This window comes from Macrotis lagotis, chromosome 1 (assembly GCF_037893015.1).
Source record: "Macrotis lagotis isolate mMagLag1 chromosome 1, bilby.v1.9.chrom.fasta, whole genome shotgun sequence".
Classification (NCBI taxonomy): Eukaryota; Metazoa; Chordata; class Mammalia; order Peramelemorphia; family Peramelidae; genus Macrotis; species Macrotis lagotis.
The window spans coordinates 277,824,607-277,849,189 of NC_133658.1; the positions used below are offsets into that span (position 1 = coordinate 277,824,607).

General features: G+C 36.8%; 1 protein-coding gene across 5 annotated transcripts in view; it reads right to left on the reverse strand.

Annotated features, from left to right (window-relative positions):
- The window catches only part of EXD3 (exonuclease 3'-5' domain containing 3), a 441,427-nt gene that overhangs the window by 335,103 nt on the left and 81,741 nt on the right, over positions 1–24,583 (reverse strand). The window contains exon 1 of one of the 5 annotated variants that reach the window (XM_074210602.1): positions 16,199–17,175. The exons of the other annotated variants lie outside the window; for them this stretch is intronic. The gene's annotated coding sequence lies outside the window, so the exon portion shown is untranslated. Of the gene's footprint in view, positions 1–16,198; positions 17,176–24,583 lie in introns of those variants that run through there. 5 annotated transcript variants of the gene reach the window in all.

The following is a 24,583-nucleotide window of genomic DNA, read 5'->3' on the forward strand; positions in this document are numbered from 1 at the left end:
TTGATCTAAATTCTTAGTTGCTGTGTGAAACTAAATTAACAAGAGAATCTTATGGGCACTGGGGCTGTGAGGAAGACAGAATGGAACATTTTAAACCACATGAGCTAGATTTGCCCCATAGGCATGGATATACTACTTCTTTCTGCAAAATACAACTATATATTTCAGTGAGAGTGAAATGTTTTCTGAAGCATCTGTTTTTATAGGAAATTACAAATGCATTAGAACATTTAGTATAGAGGATTTTTTTTAACTTTTTGTAACTAAAATGTGTCAAAAACAACAATAACAAGGAGAAATAGTTTCACTACAGAGTGAGAGGCCATTGTCAGAGAGGATGTCCAGCTGAGAGTCCAAATAGAAAAGAGTCATCCTCTAGTTGTCCAGATGTTCCTATTAGGGAGTGGCATTATGCTAACTTCAGAAAATAATATAATAACTCCAGTTTCTAAAATGAGATTCATCTTCACTGAAAAGAATTCAACCAATTAAATATACAGGAGAAACCAAGTTGATGAAGATTACTTATTATGCAAATTATGAAATGCAAACAGACAACTCAGAGCAGATTTATCAGAACACATATTTGGAAATATAACAAATTGGGCCCAGAACTAAACAGGAGGAATAGTGGAGTTGGGATTAATTATGGTCAGTTATACAGTATTATTAATGACATTAAGTTTCTCCCTGAAGCCAAGCTCATCTATTCAACAACAATATTTTTCCATTAATGACTACGAATCATAGAATACCATAGTCTGAATTAAAATAATGGCCACCCAAAAAACAATGAAGAGATTCACGGTGGGTGAGAGAAGTTTATAATATACCACCAATAAAAAAAAATGACACAAGAAAGATAGCAAAGAAGATGTCAAAAGAGAGTGGTATAACCAGAAAAGAAGTTAGAGTAATCATATAGTGGGGTGAAGGATAATTGATAGAAAGCCTATATGTTCTGAAGGTAGTCATGCAACATTGAGAATTTTTTTAAATTAATTTTTATTAAAGATATTATTTGAGTTTTACAATTTTCCCTCCTATCTTGCTTCCCTCCCCCCACCCCCCACAGAAAGTACTCTGTCAGTCTTTACTTTGTTTCCATGTTGTACCTTGATCCAAATTGGGTGTGATGAGAGAGAAATCATATCCTTAAAGAGAAGAGAAGTCGAAGAGGTGACAAGATCAGACAATAAGATACGTTTTTTTTTCTAAATTAAAGGGAATAGTCCTTGAACTTTGTTCAAACTCCACAGCTCCTTATCTGGATACAACATTGAGAATTGAAGAAGAAAATCCATAGCCCACTAGATATGCCCTTTGTGGAGGATTTATGGGAAGAAATAAATAAGAATTGTACAGAATGAGAGGTGTGAAAGTGTTGTGATTTGCTTATCCATATTTTCAATATTACAGAACCATTTAAGTATGGAAATAATATGTAGAGCTTAAAATCTTTAAATCAATAAAATAGTCATCTATTTTATAAGGCACAATGTGAGAAACGTCACTCCAAGTTATAATTTTGTCAGTGTGTTCTTCTGCAAATGTCAGAAAATGATTGAAAGCAGTCCACGTATACAGTTAATTTTGAAGTGGTTAGTTAACAATTGGCAACTTATAACCTAAAATGTGAATTCTGAGAACAGTAAAATAAGTACACTAACCCAATGCAGTGGAATACTCCCAGATGATTCATTTAAAAAAGAAGTGATGTCAAAAGTTCATTCTCCTCAGTTTTTCCAAGAAGAGATACTTTTCAGATAGCGCTATTAAAACTATGAAAATAATTTAAAGTCATTATATGAGTTTATTGTTTTTCAAGCAAAGGGTCGTAGAAAGATGTAAATACAGTTGATGAATTCTAAAGATATTTCTCTCTCCTTGGTCTCCTACCTGTCTCAAAGAGACTTGCAAACTCTCCAAACAAGAGTCTACATTACATTTACCTTCAAGTGGGCAAAAGAATTGAAAAGGTCAGAGAAATACATGTCTATCAATGTCACTGCTCTATTGAACTTCAGAGTAGAGAATCCAGTCAATACAGCTGAGTGGTTTGACAAAATCCTTAACATATTGTGTAGTCTAGTAGCAAACTGGGCCTGAGAGCACTGACCTCAGGTTTCAACCATTTCCCCCTTACTCTTCTCACTTTATCAGCGATTCTTCTGGAATGTTTCTTTTTTTTTTAATGCATATGAATTGCAACCAATACCTTGCTTCCTGCTCCCTGTCTCTTAAAAGTATAAGTTCATTTAATTATGAACTTATTTATTCCCTTAATCATTTCACAAATATTTATCCAAATACTGGGCAAGACTTTCTGCTAACTACTTAGGGTGGTTTTACTAATAAGAGGAACAAGACTTGACCCTACCCTCACCGAACATAATAGGGAGAATATGCACAAATATAATAAATCAAATCAAAATATTCAAATACAGTAAGTACACAAGAAAGTTACAGACATGGTGCTGAAAATTCAGAGGTGTGATAGATCACTTACTTCAGGGGGAATTAGGGAAATTTAATATGCTAAACTAGAAATACTTCAATCCTTAAGAACTCTGCACAAATGAAATGGTACATAAAATAACACATATTCTAAAAAACCATTTCCTAATTCTTATGGCATACTTTTTTATAATACACATAAAAAAAACAAAGAATATAACCATAGTGAAGTGAGATTCAAGTTGTGAAAAGAAAGTCTTGAGAAGTTTCTTTGGAAAAGTAAACTTAGCAGTTAGGAACAGGGGGTGGAAAAAGTAAATAGAATGGAATCAGGGGCATATCCATTAATGAAACATATGAATGCAATGTGTTACAGCTTTCATGTTTTGATTCAAATAAACATATGTGAAAAGACAAAGAGAAAACATGATAAATATATCAGTGAATGGACAAAGATGTTGGAAACTGACAATTAATATATGATAAACTTAATCTAGAGACAGAACTTCTAGTGTTTCTGAATGGTGTCAAATGGGGAAGGGGAAAGAAAGGGGGAAAAGGATTCTTATAGTACCAACTATGTGCAAAGGCACTGTGCTAAGCAGAAAGGCAACAGCAAATATGATCTCATTTGATCGTCACAACAACTTGTTATTATCCCCATTTTATAATTAAAGAAACTAAGGCAGATTGTTGAAGTGATTTGCCCAGAAAGACCTCTGAGGCTGGATTTGAACTCAGGTCTTCCTGACTCTAGGCTCAGGACTCTATCCTTTGCACTACCAGTTAGTTGTCTGGAGATTTGATAAATGATGTTCATGATTTTCAGTAAGATGCTGCAACTATCAGAACAACTGCAGCTTATTCTTCTTTCCTGAAAATTGATTCTCTCTAATCAAACATGTATTTGTGGTAAACATGCACTTCAACTGTGCAGTGGATAGAATGCTGAGCCTACCCCAGGTTGAGGTGAGGATTAAATGAAATTACAGTTATAAAGTGCTTAGCCCAGGACCTGGCCCAGAGGGAGGGTCAGAACATTAAACTAGTGATAAGAATCAATGTCTTATTCCAATTAGAGAAAAGTTTTAAATCCCCCTGAAATTCTACTGCTTAATGGATCTCTAGTTCTTCAGGACAGCTACTCCTTCCCTTACAACCACTCCTGTTTTTCTCTTCCTGTACAACTTCTAATCATGTTCTTCTCCAACTTCTCCACAGAGAATCTACCAGTGGTATCTGAGTCCTTCCTCTGGATCTTTTCATATTTTATTACAATGCAATCCTCATTCCTGTTCCATGACTTGCCCACATTCTTTCTGGTCATATCTGTCTTTCTTCTTACACACAAGTTACTGAGTAAGTCTGTGTGGAATAGTATCATGTCAGGAAAAAAAATCAAGATTTCAAGAGACTCAAAGGCCATTTTAAAGATGGATGGTGGATATATGTCTACAGGAGCATATTATGAATGAAAGATTTAAAGGCATCTAAATAATGAAAATAAACCAAAGCATTATCAATTGCTAGTAAAGTTTTCTTTGGTTTTTAATGGGAGATTCTCCAAAGTCTGAATTTTAAAACTTCAGTTAACAACTTACTGAAACTTCTATCACAAAAATGCAGAAAGAATAATAACATCCAAGGATTTTGACACCACCAGTAAGTATCACAAAGTACCACTCTGAGTCAAAGGACCAAATTTCATTGCGACATTAATTTTGACAACTTAGACTTCATGAAGGTGAACAGAAGCCTACCATTTTATTGGGGCCTTCCTGAAACCCAGTAGTTAGGCAAAGAAAATTCAAGACTATCTACCTTGAGTAGTAGTAAAACTAAGATGCAGAAAAAGAAATATTTCACAAATACTTTTTAAAAATCTTCTTTTAATCAATGACCTAAATTCTCCCCACTTAATGTGAGTAAAATAGTAATGATAATTCACTTTTAGAAAGCATTTCCACTTTTATCTAAATAATCCTATGAAGTAAGCAGGGACAGCATAATTATATACAATTTATAAACTAAGAAACTGAGGCTCAGAGAGTACAATGACCCATCACTAACTCATATACCAAATGGCATGAGACAACAAAGAAGTTGAACCAAGGTCTGCCAATTCTAAGGCTGTTTTTTTTTAAACTGCATAATGATGCTTCTCTGGAAAAAAATAGTAATTAAGTAACCTGAAATTTTCAGTATATTACTTTCAGTATACTTTCCAGAGCTTGAGCTTTTCTCTGGAATTCATCCAAGGACTAAGAATTCTAACAACATGAGACAACAATAAAGTCTATATATCCTCCTAGTTACAGCAGTCAAAGAAAGGAGAAGCTTCAATGAAATCACTGGGTTGCAAATTTAAAGTCAGGAAGGATCTTAAGAGTCCACTGAGGGCGGCTAGGTGGCATAGTGGATAAAGCACCAGCCTTGGAGTCAGGAGTACCTGGGTTCAAATCTGGTCTCAGACACTTAATAATTACCTAGCTGTGTGGCCTTGGGCAAGCCACTGAACCCCATTTGCCTTGCAAAAAAAAAACAACCCTAAAAAAAAGAGTCCACTAATCCAAATCCATCATTTTGTCAGATAAAGAAACTGTTAACAAGACTCTGATTCAGTTCTCTTCATAAGTTTTTGCCTGGACCAAAATTTCCAATATTATATGCTCAATCTTGGGATCAGGTCAGAATAGAAGGTAATAGTCTCTCTCTATTGGTCTCTAGGCCCCTCTGCTGGTACAATCTCATTCTTAATTTTCATTCAAGAAAGTACACCTGACATGGGAAAACAAATGTTAATGTTGGATATCTTTCTCTCTGGATTTCTCCTTCATGTTACAGCAGCTGCCTTGCAAAACAATGAAAACTGCTCCCAGCTCTTCTTCAAAAAACTCACTCATTTATTCCCTGAAAAATTATTATTTAATCCTGTGTGTTCCCACATCCAAGATTCAGGGCCTTTCAATACACTAAGGTACATGTCCACCAGTGGAGTGAATTATCCTATGTGTGCCAACAAGGCAATAAACTCTTGAGAGCTAGTACTTGTTGGCATTCATAATAAAAGTTCAGAAGAATGATGATTTTTCATCTGTTCAGTTTCTAATCTCCTAAACTTCAAATTTAGCTACCTTTATCTTTAAGTGATTAGTTAATTATAAATGACTGATAAGTACAGAATAATTATAATTCAAAATAGTTGTCAAATGCAGTATAATCTATCAAGGTCTGCAAAAGAATGCATTAATATCTAGAAACTAAATACATCACCTGTGGAATCATGAGACATAAATCTATCACCTACTGATGGCGAATATCACACTCTTTAGTGAATAAACTGAAGAGAATATGTCAAAAAAAAATCAAGAAAGACTTCTGCCTTGTAAGCAAATTCCCTTTATTTGTCAGACTTCTATTCAGTTTATAATGTTTCAAACTTTCTTTTTAATTTGTCTGATTTGTGAAACATGTTCATGATTTAGACTAGTGCTTTTCAAAGCATATTCCAAACAAACCCAGTATTCCAAAGGGATACTGAGACATATATACCACCAGAGTTCAGAATGGGTCAAAAGTGTGAATGAACTTATTTCCCGTATTTAAGCAAACCAGATGTCATCTAATTGGTAACTTGTTAAAATAACACCACTCTTTCCATTCCTTATGATCATTCATCTTGTCATGGAAGTAGAAGGGTCTCTTGCTCTACCAAAGTAGTTGGCTGCCAGAAAACATTTAAATTTCATTATCCTATATTAAAGGGCATTAAGAATACTGCCTTAAAATTAGTCAATAAACATTTATTAGGCAACTATGATGTGCCAGAAACTATATTATGTACTAAGGATACAAAAAAGGGCAAAAAATGGTCTCTGACCTTCAGGGGCTCCTATTTTAATGGGAATGAAACAATAAATAAATAACTAGAAACATACAAAATATAAGGAGAAAAATGGAAGGTCAATTTGGGGGGGGGCATTATTGGCTGGAGAGACTAGGAGTATCTCCTATAATGTGAGATTTGGACTAAAGGAAGCTAAGTAGTAGAGGTGAGAAGGCAGAGTATTACAGCCATGGGATGCCAGCAAGTGTAAAAGTACAGATATAAGACTGAGTGAGACAAGCTGCAAGAAGTTAAAGTAATTAGACTGCAGAATATATGGAGAAGAGGTCAAGTATAAAAAAACTTTAAGGATAGGAATTGAACTCGGTTGTAATGATTTTTGTTTATAATTGATCTTGGAGGTCAAAGGGACCCTATTCCATTCAATCTTTTTCCAGCAGATTGCCCCCTCTTTCACCCCAACTTTCACACTTATCTTCAATCTCTCCCTGGATACTGCCTGGTTCCCTACTGCTCCCATACATGCCCATGTCTCCGTCATCTCAAAACTCTAAGGAGTTACATGATTTTTCCTCCCTAGTAGCTATTGTCTCACATCTCTGCTGTCTTTGTGGTTAAATTCTGTAAGAATATAATTTACATACAATTTATATCACTTCATTTCTGCTTACTCCCTTTTTTAACTCTAAAGGCCTTTTCTCAATCTCATCCTTCTTGACCTTTCTGTATCCTCTGACACTGTTAGGTGACACTCTTCTCCTGAATACTCTCTTTAGGATTTGGGGACACTACTCTTTCCTACCCGACTGCTTCTTCTAAGTCTCCTTTGCTGGATCTCCATTCAGGTCCCACTTGTCAGCTATGAGTGTTCCACATAGATCTGTTGATTCAATTTTTCTTTCTATGCTAATGATTCTCAGATTTATTTATGTGGTTCTAACCTCTCTTCTGACCTCTATTCTCACATCTCTAAATGCCTATCAGACAGCTTGAACTACATATGTGGTAAACATCCTAAAGTCAATCTGTCCAAAAAATGAATTCATTATCATTAAACTTCCCTATTAACTTTCCCTCATGGCTGGACCAATTGCCCCCAACCTATACTCTAATCCATCCTATACATCAGAGTGCTTTTCCTAAAGTGCATATCCAACCATATCACCACCTACTCAATGAACTGCAATGACTCCCTATTAAATTATAAAATCCTTTGTTTTTCATTCAAAACCTAGACATACTCTCCTATACACATATCTTTCTTTTCTTCTTACACATTACATTGCCTTTCTATCTCACTCCTCTCCCCACACATCCTCTATGATTTAGTGACACTGACTTCCTTACTGTTCCTTTAAGAAGACACAACTCTGGGCAATTTCATTGGCTACTCCCTATTCCTGGAATGTTTTACCTCTTCATCTCTACTTCTTGATTTCCTTGGTTTCCTTCCAATTCCAAGCTAAAGAAGTCCCCCCTTCCACAAGAAGACTTTTCTAATCCCTCTGAATTCTAGTGCCTTCCTTCTGGTGATTATTTCCTATTTATCCTAAATATAGTTTGTTGTATATAGTTGTGTCATATTGACTCCTGCATTAGATTGTAAACTCCTTGAGAGCCGGATCTGTCTTTTGTTTTTCTTTATATAATAACATTCGCACAGAATAAAGAGGGCATATAGAAGGTATTAATAGATGTTGATTGACAAAGAGGGAGCAGATGAAGCTCCTTAAGGAAAGGTATGACATGGTCAGACCCACACTTTAGAAAAACAACTTCATAGATAGATGGGGGAGAGGGGAATACATTTAAGTGAAGAAAGATTTGAGATAATGAAAAGCATTTAGAAAGTTATTATAATAGTTCATATGAGAATTGAATGGGACCTCAAATTCAATGATAATAGTATGAAAAGAGTGAAGGGGACATATTAAGTTAGGATATTGTGATAGAAGAAACAATGAAATGTGTCAATAGAATGGCTATGTGAAATGAGTAAAAACCTTTAAAGGATAATATAAAGGTTGCAAGCCTAGCCTGGGGAACTAGGAAAAGGTTGGAGCTCTCAAAAAAAAAAATAAAAACTTCAAATTGAAAAAAAAAAGTTATCTTATGTATTATGTAATTTTGCTATCTCTCCTATTTTATTTTTCCTTAAGGATATAATTTTTCTCTCAACATATTCATTTTATATATATATATATATTATATAATAGAAATAATTATGAGACAGCCTTCTGTGGGGGGGGGAAGCAAGGTTGGGGAAAAAAATTGTAAAATCTAAAATAAATAAATAAATTCAAATTGGAAGGACTTGAAAGAAAAGGGTTTTAAAAATGTGAAGTTAGAGATGCCTATTGGATATCCAGTTCTAAGTATCCAAATGTAGGTTGATGATGAGGTACCAAAACCCAGGAAACAGAGTAGGACTATAGAAACAAATCTAGTTATTATCAGTATGTAAGTAATAAATGAATCCATGGGAACTGATGAGATCATCAAATGAGATTGTATGGAGGGAAAGGAAAAGGAAGGATCAGAACAGAGCCTTGGGAATACCATGATTAATGGATATTACATGGATGGAAATCCAGCAAAGGTAAATAAGAAGAAATGGGTGAACTACCTCACACCCATCAGATAGGCCAATATGACTAAAAAGGGAAAATGATCCCGGGGGGGATGGGAAAACTGGGACATTAATGTATTGTGGGTAGAGTTGTGAACTGATCCAATCTTCTTTCTGGAGAGCAAATTGGAAATAGGCCCAAAGGGCAAAAACTTTGCATAACCTTTGATCTAGCAATACCACTAATAGGTCTGTGTACCAAAGAGATCACATGAGTAAAAAACCATGTACAAAAAAAGATTTACAGCAGCTCTTTTCATAGTAGCAAAGGCTGGAAATTGAAGGAATGTCCATAATTAGGGAATGGTTGAACAAATTGTGGAATATGAATGTGATGGAACACTACTGTTTCAAAAGAAAACATGAGGGATGGGTCTTCAGAATAACCTGGAAAGATTTGCTAAGTGACCAGAACCAGAACATTGCACATACTAACAGCAATATTGGGTAATGATCAACTATTATGGGCTTGATAATTTATGCAATAAAATAATCAATTATAATGCTAATATAAGACTTGTGATAAAGAATATCATCCATATCTAGAGAAGGAACTATGGAATTTAAATGCAAACCAAAGTTTACTACAATTTTTTTCAAAGGTTGTCTTATGAATTATGTTATTTTTTCTAATTGTTTTCTTCCATTTGGATGTGATTCTTCTCTCACAACATGAAAAATATGGATCTATGTTTAATATGGTTTTAGATACAGATTTTATATTACATTGCTTTCTATCAGGGGGAGGGAGGAAGGAAGGAAGGGAGGAAAATTTAATAAAAAAGATTGTTGAAAACTACCATTACATATAATTAGAAAAATAACAAAATTTTTAAAATAAAAATATGAAACTCAAAAAAAATGAAAAAAGGAAGAGGAGGAGGAGGAGGAATGGGACAGTTAGGGAGCAGAGATACTAGGACAAAGCAAAGTCATAAAAAACCTGAAAAATAGAGAGTATCCCAGGGAAGGTTGTCAACAGTGTCCACTGCTAAGAGAGGTTGAAAAGTATGAGGAATAAGAAAAACTCTTTAGGTTTAGCAATTAATGCTTAATGGGTAATTCTAGAGAGGGACATTTCACTTGAATGATGGGGACAGAATCCATATTACAGAGGGGTTAGAAGAAATTGAGAGATAAGGAAGTGGAAATACCTGAAGACAAAGGTCTGCTCAAGGAGTTTAACCAGGAAGGAGAGAAAAGATTAAAAAAACTATCTAGTAAGCATGGTCAGATCAAATATACCTGTGTATATTTGTAGGCAGCAAAGAAGAAATCAGTAAATAGGAAAAGATTGGAGGTTAGAGACAGTGGGAAGGATAAACTTTTTTTTTTCATGACATGCTTTTCAAAACAAATTCATATAAACAGTATTTTGTTCCCAAATATTCACACATATATTATCACACATTTGTTTTCTACACATTCAGAATTACAGTGGAAGGTACAATTATTGCTGCTTAGTCATATCAGTCATGTCTGACTCTTTGGAACCCCATTTAAGTTGTCTTGGCAAAGGTACTGGAGTAATTTGTCATTTCCTTCTCCAATTCATTTGAAAGATGAAGAAACAGAGGCAAATAGGATTAAGTGATATGCCCAGAATCACACAACTAGTATATGAGGCTAGTTTTGAATTCAGGTCTTCCTGACTCTAGGCCCAGTGCTCTCTCCAGTGAACTGTCTAGCTGACCATACACTGATCAGTGGTAGCTAAATAAAACCTGGACTTTACCTGTACTAGGTGCTATAAAGAATGATTAATAATTCTTGAGTTTAAGGAACTGACATCATGTCTCTTCTGCATAATAAATATAAAAACACAAATACATTTCCACTACTGTTTACATTTGTTTTTTTTTTTTTTGCAAGGCAAATGAGGTTAAGTGGCTTGCCCAAGGCCACACAGCTAGGTAATTATTAAGTGTCTGAGACCAGATTTGAACCCAGGTACTCCTGACTCCAGGGCCAGTGCTTTATCCACTGCGCCACCTAGCCACCCCTACATTTTTTTTAATAAAACTTTCCTTTCTGCTATTTTATTTTCTATTTATTTGGTTTGATGAATATTTCTACTAAAGGCTGGTTGTCAACTGGATGTTTAAGAAAGGTGTAAACAATAACCTAGTCATCACATCTTCACTTGTAAAGTCTTCATTTGAATGATGGGAGTGTCCTTCAAAAGAGCACTGGCAATTGTTTCAGGAAGTACATGCACCAATGGGCCCAGAAAGTCCTCTCCTATTTCTTCCAGAGATAGCCCTATTTTTTAAAAGTAGCAAAGTCATATAAAACAAGCTCTCTCTGATAAATCCCCAAGGCTAACCTCAAACTCTACACACTGGGAGGATAAAGGAATAAAAGTTCTCCAATCCAATTTTCCTTTACCCTATAAAATGGAATTCATGTTTTTTCCCCATTTAACATTCTTTATTAAAAATTCTGATTCTTAAAGAGGATACAGATCATCTCTGATAAAAATTCCACTTGTCCATGTCTTCAAATTTCATACAAACTTCCTTGGAATGTGGGTTGTCCTTAAAACTATCTTATTTCAAGACTGTTTTCTTTATCATATTCTTATCCCTTGCTTGGGAAACTAGAGTCCAGTTTTGGCATTTCTTCTCATAAATGGCTGAAGAACCATGAATTCATGTTTACTTCTTTAATGAATAATTTATCTATACTATTTTAGATACATTGAAATCCCCTCTATAGGCCTCTTGGTTTCCAAGTAATGAACTTAAAATACAAATCAATAAAAATGTGTAAGCAAAGTGAAGTAGTATGGTCAAGGGAGCAGAGAACTAACTAGAAGCCAAGAAACTTGGCTTTCATTTCTAGTAACAATCCATACAAAGGTCACCTCAGGGAAAGGAAGCATACATTTACTGTTTTTAATTATTTCAATGGGAAAACATGCAAATTATTCTAACTTCAGAAAAGTGAGAGTGAAGCACTCTTCAATGGACAGCACTGTTGGGGAGGCACTTAAGATCAGAGAAAGTTTCATGTGGAAAGTGCTCCAGTGACTTTCTTTTTTGTAGTTTGGCTTTGGTTTTTCCTCCCTGTGTCTCTTGTATTTTTTCCTCTTCAATAGTAAATCCTCACTTACCCCCAAGATATAAATCTATTCTTCTTGACATTACCATCAGACTTAATTTGTAACCCACAAAGAGAAAAGAGGGGGACCCTACCAACAATCAATCAATCTCTCTCAATCCTCTCTCTCTCTCTCTCTCTCTCTCTCCTCTCATTCTGTTTCTCTATAGCTCTACTTCTGTTTCTCCGTCCTATCTCTATTCTTTTCCATCTGCTCCCCTCCTCAACACCTTGTCCTACTCTTCTCCCCTCTCTATGGATTCTTTTTTTTAGGGCTCTATTTATTTATTTGTTTGTTTGTTTGTTTTTTGCAAGGCAATGAGGTTAAGTGGCTTGCCCAAGGCCACACAGCTAGGTAATTATTAAGTGTCTGAGATTGGATTTGAACTCAGGTACTCCCAACTCCAGGGCCAGTGCTCTATCCACTGAGCCACCTAGACGCCCCTTCCTCTATGGATTCTGATGAAGAGTTATCAACTGTAGCTTTGGAAGTTTAGCTCTAAGATCTGGTAGACAATTTCAATTCTGGGACAATAAATCTGTGATTATTTTTTTAAAATGTTCTTATCCATAGGAAGGTGGTAGAAGATAAATATGTAATTAGACATACATTTCAGACTGCTAATTGGTTTTGTTTACCTATACTTCTTCATTTGAGGAAGATTGGAGACAGGTATTGATATGGATATAACAATATCAATAAAACATTTACAAAAAAGAAAAAGAAAAATGAGTTAAAAAAAATTCTTCCTACCCATCACAGAGAAAGGCTGAGAGAATTCCTCAGAATATCCACCCCCCAATGAAGACATTCTTGAGGGAGGGTGAGCAGAAAGAGTTGAAAGATGACTGATGGACAGTATTGCTAAGAATTCAGAAATCTAGAGACTGTATTCTAGAGCAGAAGTTCTTAACCTGGTACCTATGAACTTAAAAAAATATTTTGCTGAAAGTATTTCAATATAACTGCTTTTCTTTGTAATCTTATTTTATTTTACATTTTTAGAAACATTATACTGAGAAGCCATCCAGAGGCTTCACCAGAAGTTAAAAATTCCTTCAATTCTGAAGGAAGTGTTAACTTCCCACTGTCACTGACAGGAAGGACACAGAAGACAAGCAACAGGTGACAATAGAGGAACTGAAGCCTAGCCTAAGAGAAGAAAAGGGCATGAAACAGCAGAGAAAAAGTTGCCACAGAACCAATGTGGATGAAAGCCCTGTGATGGAACCAAGTGGTCCTAACAGAGAAAGGAAAGCTTCAGGAGCTATCAAGCCAGTGACAGTAAGGTAACCTAGCAACTGTTAAAAAGAGATTAAAAGGGACCCTTGTGCTAGTATTGAACATAGGACTAGTTGATGTTCAGCAAATCCATTGCCTATATGTACTTCTGGGTCACATTTTAAGAGTGGAAAGGAACACATTCTATCAAGAGAGAAGGGAAACCTAAAGAAGTATCACTTCTAGTCCCAAGTAATCAGGAACCCTGAGAATAGTATCATTTCCAGTCCCAAAGAAGAATGGGTTCTGAGGAACACTATCAATTACAATCCCAAGAGGTCACAAGTCTTCCAGAGTATAAACCAAGAGAGCAATGAAAATGTATCTCCCCAGATAGCAGCACTGAAAACTTTTAAAACTCCAGAACTTGCTCTGAAAGAGCAGTATGAAAAATCCTGAAATTTGAAAAAGCGCCTCTTCCCACTGAGTATACCAATACCACATACAGAGATAGGGTACCTACCCCCATGCCAGGATTGTTTCTTGTCCTTCATTATTGAAAATGACCAAAAATGACATCATTATGTTAGAGGCAAATAATAGTGAGTCCAATTGTAGCTGATTAGACCAATATGAGTTTGGAATGCTCCACCACAAGTCAGGTACAAATAGCCCAAGTGAACAACCATAAACTTCTGTATCTCATATTTCCTTTGAGATGCTTCAATTCTTCCTTGCTCATACAGTCTCTTAAAAAGGGCAGGCCATGCTAGGCTGTCCTGTGCCAGTGTTTCCCAGGCTACATACTCAATTTCAAAGTTCACCTTCAAGGTGTCCCAGTATTGATTCTTCTGACACCCCTGGGAGCACTTGCCCTGTGTAAGTTCTCCATAAAAGTCTTTATGGCAAGAGTACATTTGGCATTCAAATAATGTGGTCAGTCCATCACAGTTGCACCCAACATTAATATGAAGCTCTTATTCAAGAAATAAGGTGGAAAAATAAGCAAACAACAAAAACAAAAGAAAATGACTATAAAAATTTACTATGGTAACAAGGAAGATCAAGACACAGCTTCAAAGGAAAAAATAAAGTGAAAATAGTTACAAACAACACCTTAAAAGTGGGGGGGGGGGGAAGAAGGGGAAGGGGAGAGATGTGAATTGAACAAAACCTGATAAAAATTCCTAGAAGAGGGGAGGCTAGGTGGCACAGTGGATAAAGCACTAGCCCTGGAATCAGGAGTACCTGGGTTCAAATCTGGTCTCAGACACTTAATAATTACCTAGCTGTGTGGCCTTGGGCAAGCCACTTAACCCCATTGCCTTGCAAAAACAAACAAACAAAAAGTATTCCTAGAAGAGCCAAAAATTATTTTTTTCCTACAAGAAATTAAAATAATAGAGAAAAAATGAGGTAAAGAAATGGAAACAAATGATGAAAAGATGATGATGTTTGAAATGATGATATTTGTCCTTCATTCTTGAAGAAGACTATGTCATCAGGGGATGTGAAGTCATGCCAAGCATATGAATAGAATTTGAGTAAGAGGATGCTGTGCTAAGTCACAAGCCTCACTTTCTCCTCCAGAGTCATCTGGATCCAGTGACCAGAATCAGAACAGCTGGAGGTGGTCCTGGATTGAGGTAATCAGGGTTAAGTGATTTGCTCAAGGTCATATAGCTAGCAAGTGTCAAGTATATGAGCCTGGATTCAAACTCCCTCCATACTCCAAAGCTAGTGCTCTATCTACTGTACCATCTAACTGCCCTATAGCTTGGTAAAAGAGGTTCAAAAGCTCACTGAAAAAAATAACTTCTTAAAAAGCAAAATTGGGCAAGTGAAAATTAATGACTTCCATGAGTCAAAAGAAAAAAAAAAGGAAAAAATATGAAAACAACTGACTTGCAAAATAGATCCAGGAGAGATAATTTAAGAATTATTGGGGGCGGCTAGGTGGTGCAGTGGATAAAGCACCGGCCCTGGAGTCAGGAGTACCTGGGTTTAAATGCAGTCTCAGACACTTAATAATTACCTAGCTGTGTGGCCTTGGACAAGCCACTTAACCCCATTTGCCTTGCAAAAACTAAAAACAAACAAACAAACAAAAAGAATTATTGGATATCTTTGGCAGCTGGGTAGTACAATGGAGAGAGCACTGGCCCTGGAGTCAGGAGGACCTGAATTCAAAAATCACTTAACCCCAACAACAACAAAAAAGAATTATTGAACTCTCTGAAAGCCACAATGAAAGGAGTTTAGACATCATATTTAAAGATATCATCAAGGGAAACTACCCTATATCCTGAAACCAAAGTGCAAAACAGAAACTGAATGAATCCATCAATCACCACTTGAAAGAGATCCCAAAATTAAAATTTCAAGGAATTTTATAGCCTAATTCCAGAACCTGGTCAAAGAGAAAATGCTTCAAGCAAACAAAAAGAAATCATTCAATTATTGTAGCACCCCAGTCAACATCACTCGAGATTCAACTGCTATCATGTTAAAGGAACAGAAGGCTTGCAATATGATATTCTGGAAGGCAAAAAACTGGGATTATAATCAAGAATAACTATCCAGGGGCAGCTAGGTGGTACAATAGAGCACCCATTCTTGAGTCAGGAGGATCTGAGTTTAAATCTGACTTCAGACACTTAATAATTACCTAGCTGTGTGACCTTGGGCAAATCATTTAACTCCATTGCCTTGCAAAAAAAAAAAAAAAGAATAATCTACCCAGCAAAATTGAGTATAATGCTAATGAATAAAGGATAATAATATTAATAATAATAATAATACTTTAAAATCCAAAGTATTCCAAATAAAGATCAGAAGTGAACAGAAAATTTGACTTTCAAACACAAGGTTTAAGAGAAGCATAGAAAAAGTAAAGATGAAAGAGAAATTTTAAGAGATTCAATAAGGTTTAATTATTTACCTTTCTATATGAGATGATACATGAATCTTCAGAACTAGAAGAACACTGAATATACCCTAACAACAACATAGGGTGATGAACAGCCTTGATGGACTTGCTCACTCCATCAGTACAATAATCGGGGATAATTTTAGGGGATCTGTGATGGAGAATACCATCTGTATCCAGAGAAAGAACTGTGGAGGTTAAACGAAAACCAAAGATTATTATCTTCAATTCTTAAAAAAAGTTGTTTTATGTATTACATTATTTTACTATCTCTAACATTTTCTTTCTTCCTTGAGGACACATTCAATTTTGACATATGCATATTATGAAACAAATGTAAAGACTATCAGACTGCCTTCTCTTGGGGAGGGGGGGAAATCATAAAATTCAAAACCATGCAAAATAATAATTAGTATAAACTACTATTGGAAAACAACTAATTGGAAACTAATTGGAAAACAAAATATTTATATAAAGAAGTCAAAAAATATAAACTGTCCATATTAACAGAAGAGTAAGCAGAATACTTATATAGCCTGATCTTAGAAAAAGAACTTGAACAAGGAAAGTGACAAATGTTGGAGGGAATAGAGAAAAACTGGGACATGAATGCATTTCTAGTGAAGTAGTAAACTGGTCCAGCTACTCTGGAAACAATTTGGAACAATACTGAAAGGGCTACAAAACTATGTATACTCTGACCTAGTAATCACATTTGCTAGGGCTTTACCTCAAACAGATCAAAGAAAAGGGAAAAGGAAAAATTTGTATAAGAATATATATAAAACAGCTCTTTTTGTGGTGGTAAAGAATAGGAAATCAAGGAGATGCCAATGAAATAGGGAATGGCTAAACAAATTGTGGTATAAGATTGTGATGTAATGCTATTGCACTGTAAGAAATAAAGAACAAGATGCTGTCAGAAAAACCTTGAAAGACATATAAATAATGTAAAGTGAAGTGAACAGAAATAAGACAACACTGCACACAGATAATAACAGATCAACTATGAAAGATTTAGAGGTTTTAATCAAGACAACAACTCAAGACAATTCCAAAGATCCAATGATGAAAAATGTTATTCCCCTCCAAAAAGAGAATAAAAGAACTCTAAATTCCTGATTTTAAATGCAGACTGAAGTATATTTGTTTTTACTTTATTTTTATTGTTTTAATTTGTTTATATACAGAAATATTTTGGCATGATCTTACACATATAATCAAAATCAAAGTGCTTGCCCTTCCAAAAAATGGGGAGATACAGAAGGAAGGGAGGGAGAGAATTTGGAACTTAAAAAATGTTAGATGATTGCTAAAAATTATTTAACATGTAATTTAATAATATTTAGCAAAATAAAAAAATAATTAAAAAAACATATAATGGGATGGTATCTTTAAGAAATGGAAAAAATAAACAAAGAAGTTACAGGACAAGTAGCAGGATACAAAATACAAAGGATATATACAAAGGATAATAAAGTAGCAGGATACAAAATAAAGTCCCCCAAAATCAACATTTTGGATTTAACTAACAAAAATCAAGAAATTACATTAAAAGAAAGTTCATTTAAAATAACTTTAAAATGCACAAGAAACTTATAACAAATAAACCAAGATTCATAGGAATTCAATGGCAAAGACCCTTAAAAAAAAATAAAAAGTCACAAGCAATTGGAAAGATATTTACTACTAATGGTGGAACTGTGCCAAAAGAAAAACTATTATTAACTAAGTTACTTTATGCATTTAATGTATTACAAAACAAATTGATCTGCAGAGAATACTTTATAAAGAGAGCCAAAACAAAACAAAGTTCAATATATTATAATCTAATAAACACAAATGTTTGTGAAAAGGACTCCATTGGGGGGGCGGAGCCAAGATGGCGACAAGAAAGGATCTATTCTTAGGCGCTCTCTGATAAAACTCATAAGCTAAGGACTCTAACTAAACTTTCCAGAGACAGAACCCACAGAGGGACCCAATGAGGCAATTCTCCTACTCAAGGTAAGCTGGAAAAGAGCAGAAAATCTCTGCTCCCCAGGGGCCAGAGCGAAAGAACTTCAGCCTCCTGGAGGCAGCCCCAGGGTGCTGGGAGCTGCAGCTCACAGCAGCAGGGGCAGTTTCCTGACCTATGCCCCGGGAGCACTGGGCACAAAGTGGGGGAACAGAGGGGGACATCTGCCAGAGTGAGCACGTGGAGCCCAGCCCTCAGGGAACACAGCCAGCAAGGTGGTCTTTCCCCAGCCCAGACCCAGGAACAGATGCAGGCAGGGCGGTAAGCAGGAGCCCCCAGGGCATGAGCCCATTGAGCTGAGGGAGGGGAGTGAAGAGAGACTGCAGAGCTCTGTCCTCTGCCTCTGGAACAGGACTCTGGGGCTCTGACCACATTCAGATCCTGATGCCAGTCTAGTTCCCCCTGGAAGAGCAGCAGGGCTCCCCCTACCTCAGCCCTGTGGCAGAGGGGGGTGCATATGGTCATTCACAGACCAGGAGGGGGGACAAAGCCTCACACACTGAGATCCTTGTGGGAGTGTCCCAAAAGATCAGGAAGCACCCCCAAAACAGGCGCAGGCTGGGAAAAATGAGCAAGCAGAGAAAAAAGAGGAACACAATTGAGAAATATTTTGCAAATGAGCCCAAGAATGATCAAAATACTCAGTCTGAAGATGAGAAAGCACAAGCTCCTATATCTAAAGACTCCAAGAAAAACAGAAATTGGGCTCAGGCTATGACAGAGATCAAAAAAGACTTTGAAAATCAAATGAGGGAGTTAGAAGAAAAACTGGGAAAAGAAATGAGAGAGATGTAGGAAAAACATGAAAATTAAGTCAGCAGCCTAGTCAAGGAAATCCAAAAAAATGCTGAAGAAAATAGCATGCTAAAAACCAGCTTAGGTCAAATGGATAAAACAGTTCAAAAAGTTATTGAGGAGAAGAATGCTTTAAAAAGCAGAATGGGCCAGATGGAAAAAGAGATAAGAAAACTCTCTGAGGAGAGCAAATCCTTCAGACAAAGAATAGAATTCAGGGAGATTGATGAATTTGCCAGAAATCAGGAATCAATACTTCAAAATCAAAAAAAATGAAAAATTAGAAGAAAATGTGAAATATCTCATTGAAAAAAACAACTGATATGGAAAACAGACTTAGGAAAGATAATTTAAAAATTATTGGAATACCTGAAAGTCATGATCAGGTAAAGAGCCTTGACATCATTTTCAAAGAATTACTACAGGAAAATTGCCCTGATATTCTAGAAGCAGAGGGCAAAATAGAAATGGAGAGGATCCACAGATCCCCCCGAGAAAGAAATCCCAAAAAACCAACCCCTAGGAATATCATAGCCAAGTTCCAGAACTCCCAAGTCAAAGTGAAAATATTACAAGCAGCCAGAAGGACACAGTTCAAATATTGTGGAGCTACAGTCAGGATCACACAGGACTTAGCAGCAACTACATTGGAAGCTCATAGGGCTTGGGATAGAATATACCAGAAGGCAAAAGAGCTTAGAATGCAGCCAAGAATGAACTACCCATCAAGGCTGAATGTCCTCTTCCAGGGAAAAGGATGGACTTTCAATGAACCAGGGGAATTTCAAATGTTCCTTTTGGAATGGCCAGAGCTGAACAGAAGGTTTGATCTTAAGATACAGGACTCGTGTGAAGCATGGAGATTGGAGGAGAGGGGGGAAATATGAGGGACTTAATGAGGATGAACTGCATGTATTCCTGTATAGAAAAATGACACTGATAATACTCATATGAATCTTCTCAGTTAATAGAGCAGGTAGAGGGAGCTTTTATAGTTGAAGCACAGGAGAAAGCTGAATTTGGAGATAAAATATGGTGTAAAAAATGGAGTCAACAGAAAAAAAAAGGGAAATATAATGGGAGAAAGAAAAAGGAGAGGGAGAATAGGCCAAGATATTTCATATAATAATATTTTTCTTTATTATAATGAGTTATTGCAATGATATGGAAGGGGGGAAGGCAAGGGGGAATGAGGGAAACTTCGCTCTCATCAGAAGTGGTTAGGAGAGGAAACAGCCTATATACTCAATGGGGTATAGGCATCTGGAGTAAGAAGGAGAGAGGGGGGGAATAGGGGGAAGGGGTAGGGATATGAATGATGGAGGAGAGGATGGACCATGGTGGGAGAGTGGTCAGATATAACACATTTTCTTTTTTACTTATTGCAAGGGGCTGGGATTGGAAGGCCTGTCCAGGACCATAGGGCCAGGTAGATTCTAGGCCTAAGGGGTGGTATGGGTGCTCAGGACCTCTTGGCCCCAGGGCCAGGGATCTGTCTGCTGCACCACTCAGCTACCCTACAGCAGAGTCAGAGTGAAAGGAGAGAGAAAATATAGTACATGGTAGGGGAGAAATATGAAAGGAGGGGAGTTGTGATCAGCAATGGCAACGGTGGAAAAATATGGAAGTAACTTTTGCCATGGACTTATCCTAAAGAATGTGAGCCACCCATGACAGAGTTGTTGGTGTTGGAACAAAGACTCAAGCACATTTTTTATTATTATTATTTTTTTGGGGGGTGCAGGGCAAATGGGGCTGGTTGGCCTGCCTGGGCCACATAGCAGGGGGATCCTCAGGTGTTTGAGGCCAGATTTGGACCCGGGTGCTCCTGGCTCAAGGGCCAGTGCTCTGTCCACCACTCAGCCACCCCTACTATTATTACTATTTTATTTTATTTTCGGTCTTTTTTTTCTTTTGTTTGGTTTTTGCAGGGCAGTGGGGTTTGGGTGGCTTGCATATCACAAAGCTGGGTGATTGTTGGGTGAATGGGGCTGGATGTGGGCTCAGGTGCTTGTGGCTCCAGGGCTGGTGCTCCGTCCATTGCACCACCTGGCCATACCTACAATTATTACTATTATTTTTTTAATTTTAATTTTTTTTCTTTCCCCTTTACTTTATCACTGAAGCAAGTCTATATTTATGGGGGGAGGGGGTATCTTGTTTACTCTTAAACAAGAATATTTTACTAATGTAAAAATAACATTAATTGTACAAAATGAGAATAAATATTAAATTTAAAAAAAGATAAATAAAAATCAAAAGTAGGGGCGGCTAGGTGGCATGGCATAGTGGATAAAGCACTGGCCCTGGAGTCAGGAGTACCTGGGTTCAAATCCAGTCTCAGACACTTAAGAATTACCTAGCTGTGTGGCCTTGGGCAAGCCACTTAACCCCATTTGCCTTGCAAAAACCTAAAAAAAAAAAAAAGTAAAAAAAAGGACTCCATTTCTCAAGGAAGTCAGTCAACAAGCATTTATTATATAAAATTGGTGGTTTGGGAGATAGGAAGGTTTGAGCTTAAAATAAGGAATTGACTTCAAGATCTATAAAGGAAATGCATCCTAAAAGTCTAAAAGAAAATTGTGGATGATGAAAAAAGCTATATGGATATATACTTCTGGAAATCATTAGTACAGAGGTGATAATTAAACTCATGTGACAGATAAGTTCACTAAGTGAGACAGAGTCTCAAAAAATAGGCCAGGGTAATAAGCATTTATGAAGCACTGACTATGTGGCAGATGCTGTGCTCGGCTCTGGGATACCCAGAAAACCAGGACCAGGCCTTAGGAGTGACTGAGTCAGCAGAGGCTCTGTTCCAAAGCTCTTAGCACAGATGGTAATGGGTCGAACAACTTATCAGAAGGATATTTCAGGGGTTTCTTTGCTAACACAGAGGCAGGCTCTGTGGCTGTGCCTATACTCAAATTGGGTCATAGCTCTGGGTGGCAATCAGGAGGTGAGGAGAAGCACTGGCATACCAGTGCCCAGGGGAGCAGGGACCCTCCTTCACACTTCCAGGATAGAAAAGCTCACTTGTGGTCACTCACAGACTAGAGTACAAGCCAGGAAACTTCTCTCCACAGATTAAACCACCTTGGAAGAACTGAAAACTTACAGGTCCCTAAGAAGTATCTCTGAAAACAACTGCAGAAAGCCCCTAAAGCCTGGGATAGGCTGCCCTCCACCCTGGAAACAGAGCCAAACTAGTCTTTTAATGCTTTATTAAAAGAAAAATGAGTCAACAACAAAAAAAAATTTCTGACCATCAAATGTTATTATGGGTGGGACAGAGCCAAGATAAAGACAGGGACCTGCCTGAGCTCTCCCCTAGACTATTCCAAATATCCTTAAATAACGGCTCTTGTCAAATTCGAAAGTGGTACCCACATGAAGATCAAGTGAAGCAATTTTCCAGCATGAGCTGGCTTGCAGGATCCAGTCTGTTGCACTAGGGTTAGAAAGGGCCCACAGCCTGGGTGGTGCAGGGGCAAACCAGCTGTAGCCATCTAGGAACAGACTGTGGGGTGCCTAGGTACGTGGAAGTGATGGCAGTTTCAGACATCTTGGCCCAGAAATTGCCAAGGACAACTTGAAAGCTCATCAGGAAATTTCTGCTGCACCAGAGTGAGAGTGGAGCCAAGTCCAGCTCAGGTCTCATCACAGACTTGGCCCCAGTGGATCAGGGCCAGGCCTGGGGAGTCACCCAGCAGGGAGCCACCCAGTAGCTGTTTCCAGAACACTTAGCTCATGGATGGTAAGGGGGTCAGGGGAGATTGCAGAGGTCTCTTGGCTATCTCTGAGGCAGAATTTGGCAACTTTGCCAATACTCAGATCTCGGTTGCAGTCTGAAGCCTATGCCAGAGCTAACTGCCTGAAGCAGAGTAGGGACTCACAGTTCCAGAGCAGAGGTGTTTACGCACAGACCAGGAGAGCAGTCATAGCATCTCCCAAGAACTTGGAGGGAGTGAGAACTTGCAGATCCCTGAGGGGTATCCCTGAAACAGCTGCAAAAATCCTCAAAAGCTTTTAACAAAGAGTTAAAATCAAGTCATAGGCTGGGGAAATGAGCAAACAACAGAAGAAAAAAAATCCCATCCTAGACAATTACTTTGGTCCTATGGAGGATCAAAATAAACACTCAGAATACAACAAAGTAAAAGTTTCTGAGCCTCAAAGAAAAATATGAATTGGTCTCAGGCAATGGAAGAGCTCAAAAAAGATTTTGAAAATCAAGCAAGGGAGGTAGAGGAAAAACAGGGAAGACAAATGAGAACAATGCTGGAAAATCATGAAGACCAAGTCAGCAGTTTGATGAAGGAAATACAGAAAAAAAAAATACTGAAGAAAATAACATCTTAAAAACCAGTTTCGGTCAAATGAAAAAAAAAAAGTTCAAAGGAACAGTGAGAAGGGGAAAAATACAAACAAAGGGAAGATAGCATGGAGGGCAATAAAGAATTAGCAATTATAACTTTAAATGTGAATAGGATGAACTATCCCTTAAAACATAAGCGAAGAGCAGAGTGGATTAAAAACCAGAATCCTACAATATGCTGCTTACAAGAAACTTACTTGAAGCAGAGAGATACATATAGAGTAAAGGTAAAAGGTTGGAGCAAAATATATTTTGCTTCAGCTGAAGTGAGAAAAGCAGGCATAGCAATCCTTATCTCAAAGCAGCAGCAAAAAAAAGATATCCTTAAAAGAGATAAGGAAGGAAACTATATCCTCCTAAAAGGTACCATAGATAATAAAGTAATTTCAAAAGTAAATATGTATGCATGAAATGGTGTAGCAACCAAATTCTTAGAAGGGAAGTTGGAGTTACAGGAAGACATACACAGCAAAACTCTACTGGTGAGAGACCTCAACCTCCCACTCTCAGATTTAGATAAATCGAACCAAAAAATAAACAAGAAAGAAGTTAAGGAGGCAAATAGATTATTAGAAAACCTATGCAGGATAGACCTATGAAGGAAATTGAATGGGGATAGAAAGGAATATACTTTTTTTTCTGCAGTACATGGCACTGACACAAAAATTGACCATGTGCTAGGGCATAAAAACCTAATAATTAATTGCAGAAAGGCAGAAATAGTGAATACATCTTTCTCAGCTCATAATGCAAAAAAATTACATGCACTATTGGGACAGGGAGATAAAGACCCAAAACTAATTGGAAGCTAAAAAAAACCTCATTTTAAAGAATGAGTGAATCAAACAGCAAAGTATAGAAAGAATTAATTATTTCATCCTAGATAATATGACAATAATGAAACAACATACCAAAACTTATGGGATACAGCCAAGGCAGCTGTCAGAGGATACATTATATCTTTAAATGTTTACATGAATAAATTAGGAAAAGAAGAAATCAATGAACTAAACATGTAACTAAAAAAATGAGAGAAAGAACAAATTAAAAACCTCCAAGTAAATACCAAATTAGAAATTCTAAAAATTAAAGGAGGAATTAATAAAAATTGAAACTATGAACTAATGAATGAAATTATGAACTAATAAATAAAACCAAGAGTTAGTTTGATGAAAAAACCAATAAAATTGATAAACTTATGGTCAAT